General features: G+C 41.5%; 1 long non-coding RNA gene across 1 annotated transcript in view; it reads right to left on the reverse strand.

Annotated features, from left to right (window-relative positions):
- The window catches only part of LOC117976990 (uncharacterized), a 49617-nt gene extending 33451 nt beyond the window's left edge, over positions 1–16166 (reverse strand). Inside the window, exons 1-3 of the long non-coding RNA XR_010110876.1 lie at positions 13252–16166; positions 11350–12370; positions 9789–9864 (exon numbers count right to left, since the gene is read on the reverse strand). This is a non-coding gene — a long non-coding RNA (uncharacterized LOC117976990). The remainder of the gene's footprint in view (positions 1–9788; positions 9865–11349; positions 12371–13251) is intronic.
- Positions 16167–16237: the final 71 nt, after the last annotated feature.

Genomic DNA, 16237 nt, shown 5'->3' on the forward strand with positions numbered 1-16237 from the left:
TCATCCAACAGCTGCAAAATATTATTTCTTTCCATAAGAACATTTAACAAAGAATGAGTAAGGTTTAGTATTTGATAGGAAAACAGGATGACTATAGTTAATAATCATTTAATTGTATATTTTAAAATAACTGAAAAAGTATAATCAGATTATTTGTAACATAAATAATAAATCCTTCAGGTGATGGATACCCCATTGACTCTTTTTTTTCTCTTTTTTTTTGACAGAGTCTAGCACTGTTGCCTGGGCTGGAGTGCAATGGTGCAATCTTGGCTCACTGCAACCTCCACCTCCTGGGTTCAAATGATCTCCTGCCTCAGCCTCCCAAGTAGCTGGGATTAAAAATACAAAAAATAAAAATTTTTGTATTTTTAGTAGAGACGGGGTTTCACTATGTTGGCCAGGCTGGTCTTGAACTCCTAACCTCGTGATCTGCCTGCGTTGGCCTCCTGAAGTGCTGGGATTACAGGTGTGAGCCACCACACCCAGCCTCCCATTGACTCTTATGTGATTATTATACATCGTTTGCCTGCATGAAAATATCACATCAAGTATCATTTCTGACCACAATGAAGTAACACTATAAATCAAATCAATAACAAGATAAATTTTCTAAAATGAACAAATATATAAAAATGAAACAATGAGTAAATAAAGAAATTAAGAAGCAAATTAAAAAACTTTTTGAAGCAAGTTAAAATGGAAATGCCACATACCAAAGCCTGTGTGATCCAGCAAACACAATATTAGCAAGAATTTTGATAATAAATATCTTCATCAAAAATGTAGAAAAAGTTCAAATAAAACCTGCACAACATAACAAAATCTATAGGGTACTGAAAAGGCAATAATAACAAGGTAGTTTAGTAGTAACTACCCACATCAAAAAAAAAAAAGAAAGATTTCGAGTAAAACTTAATGCATTTCAAGGAACTAGAAGAGCAAATATAAACCAAACCCAAATTTAGCAGGAGGAAAGATATAATAAAGATCACAGCAGAAATAAATGAAATTGAGACTAAAAAACAGTATAGAAGATCAACAAATGAAGAGTTGGTTTTGTTAAAAGAAAAAAAATCATCAAACCATTAACTAGATTGTGAAAAAAGACCCAACTAAATAAAACCAGAAATGAAATAGTAGACATCACAACTGATACCACGCAAAAACGAAGTATCATTAGAAATTGCTACAAGTAACTATAAGCTAACAAATTAGAAAACGTACCAGAAATGTGTAAATTATTAGACATATAAAATTTACCAAGATTGAACCAAGAAGAAATAGAACTCCTGAATAGAGCAATTACAAGTAATGAGATTGAACCTGTAATAAAATGTCTCCATCAAAGAAAAAACCCAGGCTCCATTTTCTTCCAGAATTGTACAAAATATTTAAGAACTAATACCAATTCTTCAAAAAGTCTTCCAGAAAATTGAAGGGAATGAAATTCTTCCAAACTCATTCTACAAAACCAGCAATACCCTGATGGCAAAACCAGACAAGGACACAGATACATACAGAAAACAACAACAACAACAACTATAGGCCAATATCCATCATCCTCAACAAAATTCTAGCAAACCAACCCCAACAGCACAGCAAAATGATCATTCACCATGATCAAGTGGGAGTTCTCCCAGGAATGCAAGGATGGTTCAAAATACACAAATCAATACATGTGACACATCACATCAACAGAAGGAAGAACAAGAACCATACGGTCATGTAAATAGATGCAGAAAAAGCATCTGATAAAATTCAACAGTGCTTCCTTATAAAAACTCTTAACAAACTGGGTGTAAAAAGAACGTATGCCAATATAATAAATGAAATATATGGCAAACCCACTGCCAACATCATAGTGAATAAGGAAACATTGAAATGTCATTCTCTAAAATCTGGAACAAGAAAAAAAATGGCCACTTTCATCAGTTTTATTCAACATAGTACTGGAAGTCCTAGCCAGAGCAGTTAGGCAACAGAAAGAAATAAAGTGCATCCAGACTGGATAGGAGGATGTCAAACAGTCTCTGCTTGCAGATGACATGGTCTTGTACATAGAAAAACCTAAAAGGACCAACAAAAACTCTTAGAACTGATAAAGAAATTCAGTAAAGGCACAGGATACAAAATCAACATATAAAAATCAGTAGCATTCGTACACATCAGCAACAAATTAGTAAAGGAAGAAATTGAGAAGGCAATCTCATGTAAAATAGCTACCAAAATAAGAATAAATTTAACCAAAGAGGTGAAAGACCTCTACCCAAAAAGCTATAAAATGCTGATGAAAGAAAGTGAAGAGGACATCAAAAGTGAAAAGGCATCCCATGTTCATGACTGGAACAATTAATGTTGTGAAAATGAGCATATCACCAAAAGTGATCTGCAGATTCAATGCAATCCCTGTCAAAATACCGATGACGTCTTCACAGAGGTAGAAAAAACAATCCTAAAATTGGTAAGAAACCACAAATGACTCAGAATAACCAAAGCAATCCTCAGAAAAATGAACTAAGTTGGAGGCATAACACTTCTTGAAGTCAAAATAGATTATATAGCTATGGTTAAAACAAAAACAACACAACAACAAACAGTTGGGCATGGTGGCTCATGCCTGTAATCCCAGCTCTTAGGGAGGCAGAGGCAGGAGGATACCTTGAACCCAGGAGTTCGAGACCTGCCTGGGCAACATAGTGAAACCCTGTTTGCCACAAAAAGGAAAACAAAAGAAAAAAAAAAACAGTATGATACTGTCATAAAAATAGACACATAGTCAATGGAACTAAATAGCACAGAAATAAGTTCACATATTTACCATCAACAGATTTTCAACAAAAGTGCCAAGAACATTTATTGGGGATTGGACAGTCTTTTCAATAAGTGGTGCTGGGAAAACTGGATATTAATATGCCAAAAATATGAAAGCAGACATCCATCTCTAATCATATTTTTCCTTAAATCAACTCAAAATAGCTTAAAGACTTATACGCAAGAGCTGAAACTATAAAACTACTAGAAGAAAATATGAATAAAAATTTTCAGGACATTGGTCTTGGCAAAGATTTTATGGAGAAAACCCAAAAGCACAGACAACAAAAGCAAAAATAGACAAATGGGATTATATTAAACTAAAAAGCTTCAGCACAGCAAAGGAAACAATCAACAGAGAGAATGCAGGATGGAAAAAAAAATTTGCAAACTATTCATCTGACAAGGGATTCATATCCAGAATATATAAGGAACTCAAATAACTCAACATGGAAAAACACACAAATAATCTGATGTACAAATGGCAAATTAGCTGAAGAAATATCTCTCAAAAGATGGCATACAAATGGTCCAGGTATTTTTCTAGTGGTCAGCATCACCAATCATCAGGGAAATGCAAATCAAAACCACAATGAGATTCATCTTACCTCAGTAGGAATGGCTATTATCAAAATTGCAAAAGATAACAGATGCTAGTGAGGAAGCAAGGAAAAGGGAAACCTTGCATACTGTTGGTGGGGATGTAAATTAGGATAGCCATTATGGAGAATGATATGGAGATTTCTCAAAAAACTAAAAACAGAATTACCACATGGTCGAGCAATACAATTACTGAGTATACATCCAAAAAAAAAAGAAAGAAAATTAGTATATCAAAGACATATCTGCACTCTAATATTTATTGGAGTACTATTCACAGCCAAGATTTGGAATCAATCTCAGTGTCCATCAACAAGTGAAAGGATGAAGAAAATACAGTATATATATGCGATGAAATACTGTTTAGCCATTAAAAAATCACAAAGTTCTGTTATTTGCATCAACATGGATGAATTTGGAGCCATTGTGTTAAGTGAAATAAGCCAGGCACAGAAAGATAAATGCTGTTATGGTCTCATTCATACACGGAAGCTAAAAAAGTTGAACTCATAGAAGGAAAGTGATTACTGATACAAAATGCAACTAACTAGATGGGAGGAATAAGTTCTAGGGTTCTATAGCACTATAGGATGAGTGTAATTAACAATGTATTGTTAAAGTACTGATAATTCTAGTAATGTTGTAGGATACGAAATACACATACGAAAATCAGAGACATTTCTATACACTGATAATGAACTATCCAAAAAGGAAAATAAGAAAACAATTACATTTGCAGTAACAACAAAAAGAATAAAATGCTTCAAAATAAACTTAGCCAAAGAGGTGAAATACTTGCACACTGAAGACTATAAAACATTGGTAAAGAAAATTAAAGAAGACATATATCAGATTCTATGAATCCCAATGGCATTTTTTATAGAAACAGGAAAATAATCTTAAAATGTTTATAGAATCGCAAAGAAGCCCAAAAAGTGAAAACAATCCTGAGTGAGAAGATGAAGCTGGAGGTATCAACCTAAAAAATGAGAGAAAACATTTGTAAACCATATATTTGATAAGGGGTTAATATCCAAACTATATAATTACCTCATACAACTCAATGCAAAAAATAATCCAATTAAAAATGGGCAAAGACCTGTGTAGGCATTTTTCCTAAAAAGACATACAAATGGCCAATAGCTGCATGAAAAGATGTTCACCATCACGAATCATCAGGGAAATGCCAATCAAAACCACAAGATACCATCTCACACACATTAGCACGGCTTCTACCGAAAAGAAATTATAAGTGTTTGCAAAGATGTAAAGAAATTGAAACCCTTGTGCACTATTGGTAGAAATATAAAATGGTACAGCCTTTATGAAAAACAGAATGGAGCTTTCTCAAAAAATTAAAAATAGGCTGAGTGCATTGGCTCACACCTGTAATCCCAGCATTTTGGGAGGCCGAGGTGGGCAGATCGGCTGAGATCAGGAGTTTGAGACCAGCCTGGCCAACATGGTGAAACTCTGTCTCTACTAAAAATACAAAAATTAGCCAGGCATGGTGGTGTGTGCCTGTAATCCCAGCTGCTCGGGAGGCTGAGACAGAAGAATCACTTGAACCCGGGAGGCAAAGTTTGCAGTGAGCCAAGATCACACCATTGCACTCCAGCCTGGGCGATAGAACAAGACTCTGTCTCAAAAAAAAAAAAAATTAAAAATAGAACTACTGTATGATCCAGAAATCCCACTTCTATGTATATATCCAAAAAAAAAAAAGATCAGTAGATTGGCACCCCAAGGTTCATTGTGGCATTATTCACAGTCACCAAGATAGGGAAAGAACCTAAATGTCTGTCAATGGATGAATGGATAAAGAAAATGTGATATATACAAAAGCTATCTATCTATCTGTCTATTATCTATCTATCTATCTATCTATCTATCTATCTATCTATCTATCTATCATCTGTGTTTCACAAAATATACAATGGAATACTATTCAGCCTTTTAAAAAAGAGGGAAATCCTGCTACTTTCAACAACATGGATGAACCTGGAGGACATTAGTGAAATAAGCTAGACACAGAAAGACAAATCCTGCATGATCTCACTTCTATGTGAAATCTAAAATGATAAAACTCATAGAATCAGACAGTAGAATTGTAGTTGCCTGGGGCCACAAAGTGGTGGTGGGTGGGATGAGTGAGAAGTTGTCAGTCAAACGGTACAAAGTTTCAGCTATGCAAGATGCATGAGCTCTGGAGATCTAATGGGCAGCATGGTGACCATGATTAATAATACTGTATTGTATAGAGGAATCCCCTTTATCCTCAGGGGATACATTCTATAACTCTCTGTGAATGCCTGAACCCATGCATAGTACTGAACCTTGTATACAATATACTATGCTTTTTTCCTATGCGTCCATACCTATCATAGAGTTTAGTTTATAAATCCAACTGAGTAAGAAATTAACAGGAACTAATTATAAAATAGAACAATTGTACCAATATACTGTAGTAAAATTTATATGAATCTGATCAGTGTCTCTCTCTGAAAATGTCTTATTGTACTGCCTCACCCATGTTTGGACTCTGGTTGACTATGAGTAACTGAAACTGCAGAAAGCAAAACTGTGAAAAAGGGAGGAGCCATCATACTTGAAATTTGCTAAAAATTTTTATCTTAAGTGTCCTCACCAGCAAAAAACAAACAAACAAAAAAAACCTGTTTTCTACCCCTCAAAAAATTTCTTCTGCTGTTCCTTTGTACTCAAATAATCTCCTCACCCTTAATCATTAGTGGCCACTGGTGTGCTCTTATCCCTATAGCTTTACTTTTTCCAGAATTGCTAATAAGTAAAACCATGCAATATGTAGCCTTTGAGTCTGGCTGACTTCAATACCTTTTTGTTTTAAAATTCTAAATATAATCAAATCTATGATGAATATGTTAATTACCTTGAGTATGGTGGTCACTTCACCCTGTAAATATATATCAAATTATAAAGCCATACATTTTAAATATACACAATTCCTATTTGTCAATTATACCAATAAAGCCAGAGGTAAAAAAGAAATCTTATTATCTAGTTACTATATAAACATATATTAAATATATTGCCACATAAAAACCTGATTATTTTTTATTTTTTATTTTTTTATCTCTTTTTATATTATTATTATACTTTAAGTTTTAGGGTACATGTGCACAACATGCAGGTTTGTTACATATGTATACATGTGCCATGTTGGTGTGCTGCACCCATTAACTCGTCATTTAGCATTAGGTATATCTCCTAATGCTATCCCTCCCCCCTCCCCCTACCCCACAACAGTCCCCGGTATGTGATGTTCCCCTTCCTGTGTCCATGTGAAGAACCTGATTTTTAAAAAATAAATTGGGTAATCTTATTTCCAGCAATTAAAACATCTGAAAAAATGAGTATTAATAAAGATAACTGATACCTTTAGTATTTTAAGATTATAGGTAGAATTTGTCAATGAGGAAATTATTGAAAGAAGCCAGACTCAAAAAGCTACATAGTACATGATTTCATTGATAAGCAGTTCTGGAAAAAGCAAGGCCATTGGAATGAGGAACAAGCTGGTGGCCACTCAGGATTAAGGGCAAGGAGACCACCTGACTACAAAAGCACAGCACAAGGAGCGTCTGAAGTTAGGAAACATCTCTACTGTTGTGGAAGTGCCTACGACTCCAGACACCCATACGAAACCTACATAAGACAGAGTTCTCAAAACTCACGGAAATGCACATCAAAAAGAGTGAGTTTGCTGTATGTAAATTTTTTAACATTTGAAACTCAAAAAAAGGTATGAAGTATTCGTACTCATAAGACCAATGAACCTGAAAGATTATAAGTTCTGTGAAGGAAATCAGATCAAAAACAGTGCATGCTCTATGAGTCCATGTACATGAAGTGCTGGAAAATGCAAGCTAATCTATACTGACAGAAACCAAATCAGTGGTTGCCCAGAGAGAAGGAAGGGGACAAGAAGAGGCAGGAGAGAGGCACTTAAAGAGGCACAAGAAAACTTTCACAAGGGATAAATCTGTTCATATTTTGATTGTGGTGATGATTTTTCTGGTTTTCACAACTGTCAGAAGTTACAAATTGTACATTTTAGATATACATGCTTCTTATATGTCATTTATACTTCATTAAAGCTGTTAAAATAAAAAAATTAAATAAACATATATAAGATTTAAAAATACAATTAGGAAAAACTTAATAGAATAAGGCATGTAATAATGGAGGAATATGCATTTTTAATTGCATGTGGATGATTAATAAAAATGACCACTTATTAGAACGTAAAGTAGCTCTCAACAAATTTCAAAGGATTTTAAAATTTCCAGAGGATATAATTTGATCTCAATGCAATTTTCATAGAAATCAATAACAAAAAGTGATTGCAAACTCTTCATATTTATAGAAATTAATGATTCAATTGGCTCACTTTTACTGTCACAAATAACCTGAAAATTCAATAGATTAAAATGACAATCATTGATGATGATGACAATCATTGATCCCTCATGTGCTGTGGGTTGGCTGTGTGATATCCTACCTTGTTTTAACCTGAAATTGACTCTCCCTTAGCTGAGAGAGCCGGACAGACTCCATTTTGGCTCCTTCACTTGCGGCCCCTTACCCACCCCCCTTTCTTCAAGGACTTAACTTGTGCAAGCTGACTCCCAGCACATCAAAGAATGCAATTACTGATAAGATACTGTGGCAAGCTATATCCGCAGTTCCCAGGAATTCACCCGGTTGATAGTACCCAAAGCCCCTGCGTCTATCACCTCGTGACAGATTTAAAGCCCCTGCACCTGGAACTGTTTGTTTTCCTGTAACCATTTATCCTCTTAACTTTTTTGCCTGTTTTACTTCTGTAAAATTGCTTCAGCTAGGCTCCCCCTCCCCTTTCCAAACCAAAGTGTAAAAGAAAATCTAGCCCCTTCTTCAGGGCCAAGAGAATTTTGAGCACTAGCTGTCTCTCGGTCGTCAGCAATAAAAGGAGTCCTGAATTAGTCTCAGAGTGTGGCGTTTCTCTACAACTCACCTGGTTACAACATTTGGAGGCCCCAGTGAGATTTCACCACTGGGTGAGTGCTGGACTCGTTCTGGGCTACCCCCAACAGATGGCGGGCTTATAGGGGAGGCGCCACCTGAAGATGTTCCAGGGCCCTGTAGGCCACTGTCTTCTGGAGGGGAATGGATCGACTGCCAGTGTATGCCCACCAAATTCAACTCCTGAGTCCTCAGTCTCTGGTCCCAGGAAGGTGAGTCAGATCTGACTTTGTTTTTCTGGGAGGGAAACAGCCGTGACGAGGGCCCTCCCTCAGACTCTGTCTACGTTCCAGGATGCTGGAGGACAGAGACCTGGTTTCTGTCAGGCTTCTCTGTTAAGACTAGTCTGTGTGTCTGTCTGTCTCTCTCTCTCCCTCTCTCTCTCTCCCTCTCTCCCTTCTCTTTCTCTCTCTCTCTCTCTTTTATCTCTTCTCCTTCTCCTGTTCAGGTCTCTAGGAGACCTCTGTTTTAGAACAGGAATAAGAATTGTAATAAACTCTGTGTGAGTGAGTGAGTGAATGTGGAGTTCAAGGGCTTGCGCTTGAATTTCCAGTTTGTAGCTCCATGGTGAAAGCTATGGAGTTCGAGTGGGCCCTCACCTGCAGTTCCATGGCGACCTCATAAGGCTTAGGGCAGCATCAGGCATAGCTCGATCCGAGCTGGGGGTTTACACCGGCCTGCCAATGCCAAAAGGAGCCTAAGTCCTCTCCTGGGGAGTGGCCAGGCGGGCATCTGACTGATCCCATCATGGGACCCCCTCCCCTTGTCTGTCTATAAAAATTGCTATACTAATTTATATACCCCAGTGTCTATTTTTCTGTTTGGTCTGTCTAAATTTCGTATGTCAGGTCGCTGATACTGCCCATGGCGATTGGACAAGGACTTCTTCAAAGTCCTCGGTACAGATTTCCTATCCTGGGAGGAAAAATCTCTCATTAGTCATTTTGGCTGCCCATCCCAGTCCTGCCTTTTCTGTCAGAAACAAATCAGGTGTTGTTATGGGGAGGGGTGTGAGAAACATTCGCCCGTTTGGGATTTCTGGCACCATAAAGGTTGCTGGCATTTGGATTGCCATACCCCATGCCCCAATGACTGGACCACCTCCTCCTTAGACCAGTGGTGGATTCAAAATAGCCACCCCGCAGACCTCCTTGCTCACCTTTTCTGTCACCCCATAACTTTTCCTGTGCCCTTGGATAAGGCACTGTGCAGAGAAACCTATGCCCGTGCTGCTTTACTCCGTCTGCACCCTTATTCGGTTCCTCTGTGGCTACTCTCCTACCTTAGGAAAGATCTGAGTGGCCCCTTTCCTCCTCATCCCCATCCCTTACCTCACATATCTTGTTTTTCTGTGTCACAGCCAGTCCAGTGCCTCCAAGAGTTGGCTCTGCTCTCCCTCCTAAAACCCTTAAAAGAAAAGGCCAGGTTTGAACTTTTTGCCTTCGAATCGTGGAGACACCAAAAATATTTGGGCTATACGTCAAAGAGGAGAGGGGGATCACATAGGTCCCACTGGCCTCGGACCCACCTCTTGTCCTCCCCCTAGATCTGAAAGATTAAAGAGACAGACCTTATGTGGCAAGAAGTGTTGGCTGTAATTGATTTCCTACTTCTTCTGGTTAGAATACTTTTGTTCTTCCGATATTACAGCCCCCCAGGCCGTGAATTTCTCTGTCCATGCTGGGTTTAATATTTCTGCTCAAACCTTGTTAAATTGCCTCCAGAATGGGAAACTCTTCTTCCCGGCCTCATAAAGATTGGAGCCCTCTCTAATGTATGTTACAAAATTTCTCCCTGGGCTTCTCAGAGGATTATGGGGTCTGCCTTAAAAAAGGCAAACTCCTGACATTCTGTGAAGTAGAATGGCCACAGTTTGGAACCGGGTGGCCCCCAGAAGGGTCACTGAATCTCACAGCTGTTCAGGCTGTGTGGCGGGTCGTTGCTGGAACTCCCAGTCACCCCGATCAGTTTCCCTACATTGATCAATGGCTGAGCTTGGTCTGGAGCCCTCTCACTTGGCTCCGCTCATGTGCCATTCATAATCTTACCTCCAAGGTCCTTTTGAGCCAGGCCTCACTGTCATCCCAACCCTTGGCCCCCTCGGCTCCTCCTGTACTGCCTCCTTCTGAAGAAGAGGAAAGTTTTTCTCACGCATTTCTGCTGCCTTATAACCTTCCTGCTCCCTCAGAATCTTCCCTAGTCTCCTCGACTACATCTCCTTTGGGCTCTCCGCCTATTGCCTCCTGATTGCGGCTGCGGCAGGAGGAGGTAGCCCCCTCCTCCTGCTGAGAGAGGCACAAATCCCTCCGGGTGATGAGCGCTCAGCTCCATTCTTGGTTTATGTCCCTTTCTTTACTTCTGACCTGTACAACTGGAAGGCTCATAATCCCCCCTTCTCTGAAAAACCCCAGGTCTTGACCTCATTGATGGAGTCCGTGCTCCAGACCCACCAGCCCACCTGGGATGACTGTTAACGGCTCCTTTTAACTCTTTTCACCTCTGAAGAGAGGGAACGTATCCGAAGAGAAGCTAACTTGTTACAGTAGCTGCAGTCTCTCCAACAGGTACAAGACAGCATCCAGCTGCTTGTCCAAGGAGCACATCCCAATGCAGTTCCTGACCAGATGGGGCTCTGCCACTCTTTCCAGCTGGGTGACCTGGAGTATGTTAAAAAGTTCCAGAAGGAAGGACTCACTCCTGCCTGGAAAGGACCTCATACCGTCATCCTCACCATGCCAACAGCTCTGAAAGTAGACAGCATTCCGGCTGGATTCATCACTCTCGCATCAAGAAGACCAACAAAGCCCAGCAAGAAACATGGGTCCCCAAGCCTGGGACAGGCCCCTTAAAACTGCGCCTAAGTTGAGTGAAGCCATTAGATTAATTCTTTACCTCTTTTGTTTCCACCTGTCATGCCCTCTGCTCCTTCCTACTCTTTTCTCCTTCTTTCACGACAGGACTGTGTTTGCAAACACCACCTGGAAGGCAGGAACCTCTGAGGAAGTCTTTTTTGCACTAAAGAAGGGGCTAGATTTTCTTTTATAATTTGGTTTAGAAAGGGGAGGGGGAGCCTAGCTGAAGCAATTTTACAGAAGTAAAACAGGCAAAAAAGTTAAAAGGATAAATGGTTACAGGAAAGAAAAACAGTTCCAGATGGCTAGCCATCTCTCGGTCACCAGCAATAAAAGGACTCCTGAATTAGTCTCAGAGTGTGGCGTTTCTCTACAACTCACTCGGTTACAACAGCTGGTGTTTCAGCTGATATAAGCTGGGCTTGGCTAGATAGTGAACACTCAATCTGTGGGCCTGATAGGACTTGACCCCTCCTGTAGGTTGGGCTCAAATCTGATCCACATCTATTCATTCAGGGGCTAACACCTAAGAACCAGCACTTCTAGGGGAAAGGTCCTCTCTTAGTGACCACAGGAATGTGGGAAGGAAAGACTAACTGCATGGTCCTATTGAAGCAATTAACTGCCTATTGTCTGCTAACATCCCATTGTCCAAATCTAGGGACAGCAATGGAGTGAGGGGACTTGGGGGACTGCACCTGAACTGGGAGGGCAGTGAGTGGAGTATGGACACCGAGTGACTACATGATTAGGATCATGTAGAAGACTGTGTGGCAATTTAGCGGCACAAAGTAAATGTTGTGGAACATTAACTTAATCTACTACCAACTTAAAAACTTATGGGGAGGGAGACATTAAAAAGAAAAATGGAAAAGACACAAATAATGAATAAATTAAAAGGATACCACCTTAAAGATCTTTCAGCCATTAAAATAAGAGTATATGCAGGAGGCTGAGGTGGGAGCATTGCTTGAGCCCAGGAACTTGAGGCTGCAGTGAGTTATCATCACACCTGTGAATAGCTCCTGCATTCCAGCCTGGGCAATATAGTGACAGTTTATCTGTTAAAAATAAAGTAATAAAACATTTTAAATAGGATACTATGGAAACTTTATGTTTACTTTTAAAATTAGGTGAGACTTTTAAATTCCAAGAAAAACATTCAAATACTGACATGAGAAGATAGAGAAACCCTGAATATTCCTTATGGGTGAACTGTGAACAGGAGGCCTAGGCTCTCTCCTATATTCAATCCTAGGAAGATGATGTTGCTTTTATTTTCCTCCTGCACTGTTTCCTTAGAATGGACTTAGATCAATGAGAAATGCTGCATTTCAGGCATTGTTTATTGTGAAAGCTTTGCCTGGGGAACTGCACCTGAACTGGGAAGGCAGTGAGTGGCGTATGGACACTGAATGATGACATGATTGGGATCATGTAAGAGACTGTCAGGAAAGCAAGGTTTTCCTAAACTAACATGGACATGGAGGTGTCCTCCAATTTGTAAGATGTTCTGGATCAGACAGTGATACATGAACATTTCAAGGTGAACCTCATGCACATTAACTTTAATTCCCATATAGCTATGCTACTGAATGGTGGTGTGAAATGTTAGACTGCTGCTGCTGGACATCTCTCACCCCACCAATAACACTGAAAATGCTGAACATGCTTTTTCTTTGTCCTTTCATAAATCTACGTTAATTTAGAGTCAAGTGAATGCCTATTGTGTTGGTGAGTTTTATTGCCCATAAGAATTTGCAACTGTTGCTGGTGGCCATGCAGTCCTCTAATTGTCTATGAAACCAAATTAAAATTTTAAAAGCTTTTGCAAAGAAAATCCCAGGCAGATGACTTTTTCTGGAAAGTTCTAGCAAATACTTAAGGAGGAAACCACTCCAATCTTATACAAATTCTTCCAAAGAATAAATAATGATGGTACCTTGTCTGTATCGGTCAGTGTTCCTGCAGGAAAGAAATGGCAAACTCACACTGGACACCTGAGGAGAGTTTAATGAATGGCTCTTGAATCTGGTGTGAGCAAAGTCAAGGGAAGTCTATAAGAAAACCCCTGGCCAGCTGCGGTGGCTCACGTCTGTAATCCCAGCACTTTGGGAGGCCGAGGAGGGCAGATCACCTGAGGTCAGGAGTTCGAGACCATATTAGTCAGACATGGTGAAATCCTGTCCTAAAAATACAAAAATTAGCCGGGCATGTTGGTGGGCACCTGTAGTCCCAGCTACTCGGGAGGCTGAGACGGGAGAATTGCTTGAACCTGGGAGGCGGAGATTGCAGTGAATCAAGATCATGCCACTGCACTCAAGGCTGGGCGACAGAGCAAGACTCTGTCAAAAAAAAAAAATCCAAGTCTAGAGAAAGCAAAATACCCAAAGGGAGACAAAGAAAAAGAGCTGTTCCAAGGATGCAGTGAGACCTGCAACTGCAGGAGAGGTCAAGCTCATGGGACCTTTGGCCATCAGTAGAGGGAAACAGCCACTGCCAACCTGCAGCCCTAAGGGAAGTCAGCTGGGAGCAAATCACTTCATCTCACTCTCTTCTTCCTTCCCATATGTCCTGCCATATCTCCAATGTGTCAACACCCCCCCAAAAAAGGGCAAGGTAGCCCAATGATGCAATCCAGAAAAGGCCATGTTCTGGTATACGGAACAGGTTGTGGAAAGGGTAGCCTAGATTTCGTAGAATAAATGGAAATCACCACTATATTCCTCAGTTCATTTAATGAGGCTGCTATAATCCTGACAGTGAAATCCAACCACTCAGGGACATAGACAAAACTTTCCACACAAGATATTGGCAAAGTCAATGAGATTATATATAAAATAATACTACATGCTGATTAAGGCAGATCTATACCAGAAAAGCAAGCCAGGTTTCATATTAAAAAATCATTTGATATACTTTAAAACATTAACAGAACTAAGAAAAAAAACATATGCACATTTCATTAAACGTAAATAAGATGTATTATAATATTCGTCATCTTTCCTTGTTTAAAAAATGTTCTCAGGCCGGGTGCGGTGGCTCACACCTGTAATCACAGCACTTTTGGAGGCCAAGGTGGGTGGATCACTGGAGGTCAGGAGTTGGAGATCAGCCTGGCCAACATGGTGAAATCCCGCCTGTACTGAAAATACAAAAATTAGCCAGGCGTGGTGGTGTGTGATGGTAGTCCCAGCTACTCCACAGGCTGAGACAGGAGAATCACTTGAACCCAGGAGGCACAGGTTGGAGTGAGCTGAGATCGTGCCACTGCACTCCAGCCTAGGAGACAGAGAGAGACTCTGTCTCAAAAAAAAAAAAAAAAAAAAAAAAAGAAATTAAAAAAAAATAGAAATAGAATAATATAGCCTTAATCTAACAAACAGCATCTACCAAAAATTCCTAAAGTAAACTTCCTATTTAATGGTGAAATATCAAAAGCTATCCTTTTGAATCTGGATGAAGCGTATCCAGAAAAGAAGGAAAGAATAGAGCAAGGAGGAAGAGACAGGAGAGGACAGCGGGGAAAAGGAGGGAGTGTGAGCTGCATCCGTGTAACCTGCCTGCCCCAGCTCCTCCACAGCCAGGCTGTCCTCCCCACCCACCCCGCCCCTCCACCATGGGTCTCTCTGCTATGGGACCACTCCCCGCTCAGCAGGCTCTCGAGCTCCAGCCCCTCTCCAGGAAATCTCATCTCCCAAAACCCTGCCCAGAACTCTAAAGTGAAGCCAGAGTTGAGGGAGCTCCTCCTCCAGTGTCAACCTGGCTCCCACCTCCCAGTGTGGGAGAAAAGCAAAGCGGCTGAGCTGGGAGGAGTGCAGGCTTTGGGGACAGGCCATTCTCCAGGTGTCAGCCTGGCCGCAGCGCCAATGGTGCCTGGCAGAGAACCACAGGGCTCAGTAAGCAGAGGCCACGCAAGCCCTAAGGTCAGATTTGAGTAGGAGCCAGTGTGGCCAGGTGGGCAGGGGGCCTGGTTGAGGTGACCAGAAATCCCATCAGCACCACTGGGTCTCTTAGAAGATACTCAAGTTCCCAAAACAACTGGGGGTTAGAGGCAGGGGATTAGTCAGACCTCACCTTGGACAGCAGCCCCAGCCCTGTCTCAGCCCCAGGGACACCAGGGCATGGGGCTGTCACAAGGAAGCTGGCTGAAGGCCAGGTGCCTCTGCCTTGACTGAGGGACACGGCTCAGGTCAGTTTGCTCCATGACTCCTGGGACCCTACAGACCCCACTCCGTGTTCTCCTGCAGCCCAGTGCACAGCACGCTGCTCTGCTGTGCCAGGTTGTGTTGTGTTGAGTTGTGCTGTGTCATGTGCTGTGTCACTGTTCCTGCAGACTCCCTGTCCGGGAGCTCTAGGAAGCCTCAGCCCCGAGTCAGCCTCAGGCAAGGCCTGCATCCCTGCTGCCTCCGCTTCCCTGGCTCAGCCTTGAAGCTCCCGCTGACCCCTCTGCCACTCACCAACCACCCATCACCCCCTACTTAGAGGCCAGGAAGCAGCAGGGGCCGTTTCCCCCTTCTCTTCACCCTTTCTCTCTTCCCTCCATTCTCCAGGATATACAACTCCAACAGAAACCAGAAATCCTGCAAATGCCCTGACCCACCCACCGACCCCAGGGCACCTCCTGCCCAGGTATTTGGCACAGGGGACGCCCTCACACCGACCCCATCATGTGCCCTCGTGGCACCGAGGCTGTAGCATGGGATGCCTGTCTGGCCCTGGACCTGCCCTGGGCCCTGCCCTCTGCCACCGCTCACAGGACAAACCCAAACAATTGCTGTCCTCCCTCTGAAATGGTGGTCATGGGGGTGCAGGGAAGGCCTCATGTCCCTCCTGTGCCCAGGCCCCTCACCCCAACACTCTGGCTGGCTGCATCTGCTGCCCAGAGCCCTTGGTCACCAGGCGTGCAGCCTGGACCATGCTGATGG

Source organism: Pan paniscus, chromosome 20, assembly GCF_029289425.2.
Source record: "Pan paniscus chromosome 20, NHGRI_mPanPan1-v2.0_pri, whole genome shotgun sequence".
Lineage (NCBI taxonomy): Eukaryota > Metazoa > Chordata > Mammalia > Primates > Hominidae > Pan > Pan paniscus.